Source organism: Gracilinanus agilis, chromosome 4, assembly GCF_016433145.1.
Source record: "Gracilinanus agilis isolate LMUSP501 chromosome 4, AgileGrace, whole genome shotgun sequence".
NCBI lineage: Eukaryota > Metazoa > Chordata > Mammalia > Didelphimorphia > Didelphidae > Gracilinanus > Gracilinanus agilis.
Window position 1 is genome coordinate 193,190,466 of NC_058133.1, and position 8,257 is coordinate 193,198,722.

Below are 8,257 nucleotides of genomic sequence, written 5' to 3' on the forward strand. Positions count from 1 at the left end.
CTCCTCTCCCCTCCCTCCCCCCCCCCCTCTCTCTCTCTGTAATCATCTTTATCTCTTGTTTGGTTAAGAAAACATCTCCTGCCTAGATGAGATCTGCTTATGATCTTTAATATTAAAATCATGTATCCATTTAGGATATTGTGGAATATGATATAGGGTGTTGATCTAAATCTAATTTCTGTCGGACTGTTTTTCAGTTTTTCCAGTAATTTTTAAAAATCAAATAAGGAATATTTTCCTAGGTCAGTGATGGCAAACCTTTTAGAGATGGAGTGCCATGCCCCACCCCCAATTTACCCCCAGACCAAGTGCCATGCCTGCCCCTCCAGAGACCATGTGCCCTGCCCTGCCCATATACTGCATACACCTTGCCCCCCCCTTACCCCATACAGGGGAGAGAGAAAGCACTCTCATTGGACTATTGGACAGAGGACTGGGTGAAATAAGGAATGTCCTCAGTGAGTATAGAGAGGAGGAGGGGAGTGGTCCAAGCATTCTGATCCCCTCCAGCTCTACTGCCTGTGAATTGCCTACCTTATCCCCTGTGTGCTCCCATTGGGCTGCTGGACAGAGGAACAGAGGATGTGAAAAAATATCAACAGGCATGATGGAGAGGGGGGAGAGAGAAGCTCTGTCTGAGTCCCTCTGCCTTTCTAGTTACAAATTTTGGGGTGGGGAATGGAGAGGGAGGGCTTCCAAGTGCCCACAGAGAGTACACTGTGTGCCATCTTTGGCACTCGTGCCATAGGCTTGCCATCACTACCCTAGGTAATTCATGTTGTCTACTTTATCAAACACTAGATTATTGAGTTCCACAGCTTCTGATTCCATTTTATCTGGTATGTTCTGTTTATCTATCTTTATTTTTTAACTAACATCAGATGGTTTTGATGTTTGCTGCTTTATAAAATAATTGGAGGCCTGGGAGTGCTGGGACTAAGCATTTGTTAAAATGTCAGGTATTATGGAAAGTACTTTACAAATCCTGTCTCATTCATCCAGAGAACAGCCCTGGGAGGCAAGTGCTATTATGATATCCATTTTTACAGTTAAGAAAATGGAGAGAATTCTCGGAAGATGGAGGCTTAGATGGAGCTAATCTTAAAACCTCTCTACCCTTCCACACTGAGATAGAAAACAATGCGCTTCAAGAAGAAAGAGGACCAAATCTAAAAATGGGACAGAGCAGGGGGAATCCTACTGCTGGACAGCTAAAGAGGTACTCCAAGAAAAAGGCTTGAATTCTTGGACTGTTGGTTCTAAGGGTATAAAAAGGGAATCTCAGGACCCCTCCCCAAGTGCTGTGCAGAGTCTCTGGTGGCCCCTGAAATCTCAGGGCATGAGGGCACACTGGCCCAGAGAGAGGACCTTACTGGCTCTGGACTTGGGGAGTTGAACATAGGCACCAGGGAGGTGACTGGAGGAGAAAGCCAGAGAAATACAGCAAAAACGCTTGGAAGATGGCGGCTTAGAGGGAGGCAAACCTCAGGCCCCAGACCACTTAGCTTTATCACACCAAGATAGAGAACTAAGGTATTCAAGAGGAAAGAAAACAAAATCAAACACAAGGACAGAGCAGGGGGACCCTACTGCTGGACAGCTCAGCTCAGTGAAAACCCTCCTTTTTGTCCCCCCACTTTTTTTTCCTCTCCAGGTTTTAGCCTCAGGGCGCATTAATCAGTACAGACTAATCCAATCAATACAGGCTTAATCCCATCAACTGGACAGACAAAAAGTCTTCAGAGGGCAGAGAAAGTAACTACAAACCTCCATTGCCAGCTGGGGGGAAGTTCTTTCATCAAAGCTCATTAAATCCATCTGCTCAAATTAGCAGAACAGAAAAGGAAAAAATATGAGTAAACAACAGAAAAAGAAAAAAGAAATGACAATTGACAGTTTCTTTCAAGGAAGTGAAAAGAGGACAAATGAAATAGAAATAGAAGAGGAAGAAGTTCAAGCAAATTAGACACAGGCTTTGGAAGATCTTAAAATTCAATTAACTCAAGAATTTCAAGAACTCAAAAAGCAATCAAGAGAGGCTAAAGACAATTTGAAAAAGGAAATACATGAACTAAAACAAGAAAACAAAGTCTTAAAAGCGAGAATTGAGCAGCTTGAAAATGAGGCAAAGGATGATTTACAAAGAAAATCTGACCAGAAGGAGAATGACCAAAAATCCCAGTATGAAATTCAGTCTTTAAAAAATAGAATTCAACAACTAGAAGCAAATGACTTCACAAGGCAGCAAGAATATATAAAACAAAATTTAAAAAATGAAAAATTTGAGGAGAATATGAAACACCTAATTGATTCAACCAAAGATCTGGAGAACAGAGCTAGAAGAGACAATTTAAGAATTATTGGTTTACCAGAACATCATGACAAAAGAAAAAGTTTAGACACCATCCTACAAGAAATTATCAGAGACAACTGCCCTGATATTCTCAAATGAAAGGGAAAAGTGGAAATTGAAAGAATCCACAGATCACCTCCTACATTTAATCCACAACTGACAACTTCCAGGAATATTATAGCCAAATTAAAAAACTACCAGACCAAAGAAAAAATATTATAAGCTGCTAAAAAGAAGTCATTCAGATATCAGGGAGCCACAGTTAGGATAATATAGGATCTGGCTGCATCTACATTGAAGGACTGGAAGGCATGGAACACAATATTCTGGAAAGCAAGAGAACAGGGTCTACAACCAAGAATCAACTATCCAGCAAAACTGACTATATTCTTGCATGGGAAAGTATGGTCATTCAATAAAATTGAGGACTTCCAAGCATTCATAAAGAAAAAACCGGACTGAAACAGAGAGTTTGCTGCCCAAACACAGAACTCAAGAGAATCACCATAAGGTAATTAAGAGAGTGTGTGTGTGGGGGGGCGGGAATCTTTTCTTTAAGGGACCCAATAAGTTCAATCAATTTGTATCCCTACAAGAAAAGAAGATATTGGCAAATAATTAAAATTGTTATTACCAACAGGGTAACTAGAAGAAGTTTACATAGAGGCAACAGTGACAAACTGTATAGGATGAAATGTCAATATACATATATATGTAAGTATGTGTGTGTATATGTACATATGTATATATATGTATGTATGTATAAATATATACAAAACTAAAGAAGAAAAAATGAAGGTAATATTAATAAAAATCGGAAAACAAACAAAATGGAGTAAATTTATATTCCATAAAGAAGCATGTGGGGTGAACAGGGAAGAATAACAATACACTGGAAGGGTAAAGAGGTTGGAGAGAGGAAATATTTAATACTTAAGTACATTGAAATCAACTTAAAGAGGGAAGAACAATCAGATCCATTGGGGCAGAGAATTGATTCTCGCCCTATAGAGAGAAATAGAAGGGTAACAAAAGGACTAGTGGGGAGGGAAGTAACACAAGGAAGAGAGAGGGCAGTGGAGGGGTGGCTTAAAAAGATCCTAAAGAAGAATAAGAAGGGAATAAGAAGGGAGAGGGGAGAAAGGGAAGTACAATAAGGGAGAGGATTAGGGGAACTGATTAAAAACAAAACACTGGTATAGAAGGAAATAGTGATAGAAGAAAGGACAGGACAAGGAGAGAGAATCAAAATGTCTGGGAATACACAGTTGATAATTATAACTCTGAATGTGAATGGGATGAACTTGCTCATAAAACAGAAACAAATAGCAGAGTGGATTAGAAACCAAAATCCTACCATATGTTGTCTACAAGAAACACACATAAGATAGACAGATATACATAGAGTAAAAATGAAAGAATGGAGCAAAATCTATTGGGCTTCAAATGAGAAAAAGAAGGCAGGGGTTGCCATCATGATCTCTCTGATAGAGTCAAAGTAAAAATAGATCTGGTTAAAAGAGATAGGGAAGGTAATTACATCCTAATAAAAGGCAGTATAAACAATGAAGAAATATCAGTACTCAACATGCACTCACCAACCAGTATAGCATCCAAATTTCTAAAGGAGAAGCTAGTGGAGCTAAAGGATGAAATAGATAGCAAAATTATACTAGTGGGGGACCTCAACCTTCCCTATCAGATCTAGAAAAATCAAACCAAAATATAAATAAGAAAGAGATTAGAGGTGAATGAAATCCTAGAAAAATTAGAGTTAATAGATATATAGAGAAAAATAAATAGGGACAAAAAGGAATATACCTTTTCAGCAGCACATGGATCATTCACAAAGATAGACCATGTAACAGGACATAGAAATATGGCAAACAAATGCAAAAAAGCAGAAATAATAAATGCAACCTTATCAGATCATAATGCAATAAAAATAGTCATTAGTAAGAATACATGGAGAGGCAAACCAAAAACTAATTGGAAATTAACTAATATGATTTAGTTAATCAAATAACCAAAATAATTTAGTGAAAGAGCAAATCATAGAAGCAATTAATAATTTCATTGAAGACTATGACAATGATGAGACTTCTTACCAAAAACTATGGAATGCAGCCAAAGCAGTTCTAAGGGGAAAATGTATATCACTGAGTGCATATATTAACAAATTACGGAGGGCAGAGATTAATGAATTGGGCATGCAACTTAAAAAACTAGAAAATGAACAAATTAAAAATCCCCAGATGAAAACTAAATCAGAAATACTAAAAATCAAAGGAGAGATTAATAAAATCAAAAGTAAAAGAACTATTGAATTAATAAATAAGACTAGAAGCTGGCATTTGGAAAATAACAGATGAAATAGACAAAGTACTGGTAAATCTAATAAAAAAAGGAAAGAAGAAAACCAAATTAACAGTATCAAAGATGAGAAGGGAGACCTCACCTCTAATGAAGAGGAAATTAAGGCAATCATTAAAAACTATTTTGCCCAATTATATGGCAATAAATATGGCAATCTAGGCGATATGGATAAATATTTACAAAAATATAAATTGCCTAGATTAACACCAGAAGAAATAGAATACCTAAATAATCCCATATCAGAAAAAGAAATTGAACAAGCCATCAAAGAACTCCCTAAGAAAAAATCACCAGGGCCTGATGGATTCACAAATAAATTCTATCAAACATTCAAAGAACAACTAATCCCAATACTATACAAAGTATTTGATGTAATAAGCAAAGAAGGAGTCCTACCGAATTCCTTTTAAGACACAAATATGGTACTGATCCCAAAGCCAGGTAGATCAAAAACAGAGAAAGAAAACTACAGACCAATCTCCCTGATGAACATAGATGGCAAAAAAACTTAAATAGAATACTAGCAAAAAGACTCCAGAGACCCTACCATGCAAAGAACGGGCTCTTCACATCTTGATAGTTGTTGTTTTCAATCAAAGCAGGATACACAAAGAGGAAGAATCATGCTCTCTCCATCAAAGGGAAATTCAAGAAGCAACTAACTTTCTCTACCAGGCACCCAATCAGAGTTCTGGAACCTTTCCCCCTGTCAATCACCCAGCTGCCCCATTTTTTAAAAAAGTATTTTTGATGTTATTTCTGCTATAGAGTCAATAAGAATGCAATTATGGAAGGGTGATTTTGTGCTAATTTGTCATTCCCTTATTTTCCTTGTGTTTCACTGTTTCTTTGGTCGTGGGAGTTTGGGAACAAACTCAGGCCAGGTATTTTCTTGCTGGGAACTTTAGAAACTTGCATTAACTCACTAACTGCTGGTTTTTTGCTGGGCTGATTCTAGGTGAAATTTCTATACTCTGGGGGCTTGTACAGGGGTTTATTTTGGAATTGTGGGTAGTCTGTGACTACGATTGTTCTTGCCATGAACCTGTATTGTTTCTCTGTGTCTCCTTGGAGCCAAATAAGGATATTGATTGCAATAATTTCAAAGCAAGTGAATGTCACTGTAAAAAGAATCACATAGGGGAAACTGAGTGTGGAATTTCCATCCTCCTAACAACCTGCTGTGCTGGATTGTCAGAGCTGGTGACTAGCCCTGCTAAACGTCACGGCCTTGATGGCTTCCTGCATCAAGAGACCATTGGCTGGAGTTTGGTTTAGTGATAGGTGATACAGAAGTGGTGGACACTTGTGTAGAGATCTTTACTCCCTCTCCAAGTTTGGATTATACTGGCAGTTACCTTCAGGACTCCTGTGGACCCTACTTTGAGGACACACACATGAGACTCCATCTTATTCAGCTGGACCTATTCACCTTCCAGTTTTCCTTCATTTGTATATCTCAAGAGGAACTCTGGTTAGGTTAGATTAAGACAGCTGAGGGATTTTAGTCTGTTTGTGTAGTGTCACCCTTTTGGACCTTGGGGGGAGGGAACCCAAGTAGTGTTAAGGCTCCTCTGGGATGAGGGGCCTCTCCAGAGGCTAGTACCTCCAGAACAAGTCAGGGAAAGAAAGTCAGCCTTTTTCACTCACCCATGTGGTAGAACTATTAGAAATCAGTCCTCAGTCAGAGCTCCTCCAGGGTCAAGTTGAAGGCGAAAAATTCTACCCATTTAGAAGGCTATCTCTAGGAGACAATCTCTTCAGACAATCTTCTTCAAGACCATCTCTCCAGATTGAGTTCAGGACTTTCTTTTTTGGAGACTTCTTGTCTCCTCCTCTCTTCACAGGGGCCAATCACTGTTTCCAAATTGTATAGCACTGCCCAGGGGAAAGTGTCTGTGGAATCCACTTCGCACCTTCTGAAGGTCAATTTTTCATCAAAAGAGTTCACAATTTCCTGATTGAACAGTTTCTGAGGGTGTGAACTCTTAAAAGAATTCACAAGTTTCTGACTGCTTGAGTTTGAAAAAAGGGTGGGGCTCTTCAAGTATCTTGCTGCCTTCTCACCTAGCACTAAGTAGGGTGTGAATTCACTAAGTGGTTTGAGAGCTCCTCCACCTAGTTCAAGCTTGTACTTAAGTTAGTGTTAACTCAGGATAGACAATAGAGTAAAGAATTCTCTTTCACGCTTCTCTATTTTGTTGACTGACTAGATTAGGTTAATTGAGTATTAATGAGCCCTGAAGTCAGATCTTCCCCAGATGGCTGCAGAAGCTAAAGGTGTAGGTGAAGGTGTGAAGAGTGAAGGGAGCTGGGCTTCCCACCTTTTTATCAAGGTATTCTGTCAGCCTTTGCCCTGGGATCCCAGGCAGCTGGATTTTTGCCCCAGCTCTCAGTACAATCCCTGGGGGAGGGGTGTTGGAGATTGAGCTTCCTTGCACCCTGAAGGCTTCTTATCTGACCATTTAATAGATTAGATTAATTCTCGTGTAGAACTTATCTAAGGAACTAGATGTCTCCTGAGGCCAAAATCTCAAGAGACAAGGGCTTAAGATGGAGAGTGGTGACTGGGACCAGGCTGCCCTCCTGTCTGAGCCTCTCCTTCAGCTGCCTCCCTGCTGGTTGTGGTCAGTGCCCTGAGCCTGGTCCAGCTGTGGAAACAAAGCACACCCTCCAGGCTGGAGCCCTCACCCTGAGATTCCAGTGACCACAAGACACTCAGCACAATAGATGGGAGAGGAGACCTGGGACCTTCCTTCTTCCTTTTCCTTAAACCCAAGAATTCAGGCTTCTTTGCATACTTTTTAAGTTGAATCAAGCAGGAGGGTCCCTCAGCTCAGCTTTGTCCTATTGTAGATTTGGTTTTCTGTTCCCTCAAGGCACTTTGTTTTTGATTGATGTGGAAGGATTTTCACAGAGGATTTGGCTTTTGCTGCTTCTAAGTGGCCATCTTGACTCCATCCCTCCAAAATCACACATAACTGGGCAGAACTTGATTTCTCCTTCTAGATGTCAGAATCATAGGACCAGGGTATGTGATTTTCCATCATCAACTAAGGACTAGGGGAAGGAAGGACTAAGAGAATGATGGACCATTTCCTCTTTGGCCATTTACCATTAGAGGTGTCTTGGGGTGTTGAGGGGAGGGCTAAATAATGAGATTCCAAAATTGTATATAATTATCTTTATTTAATTAGGCTTTCTTTCTTGGTCTTTGATCATTGAGATAATTGAGCAATTAATTTATTGCTAGCCTGATCAACAATTGGTTTCTTACCCAGAACACAGTCTCTTGGAATTTATAAATCATCATATTCCCTTCTATTAATGGTACTTTATTTCTTTTCCAGGTTTATGAACTTTGGTAGCTGGTGTTCTGTTTCTGATTTTTGCGTTTTTACAAATTAGTATTTATCTACTCTTTAAATGCTGTTTTAACACTGCCACTATTTTAATATTCTCAGGCAAAATGCATTTTCATAACAAATGTGGCTTGTATATATATATATATATATATATATATATATA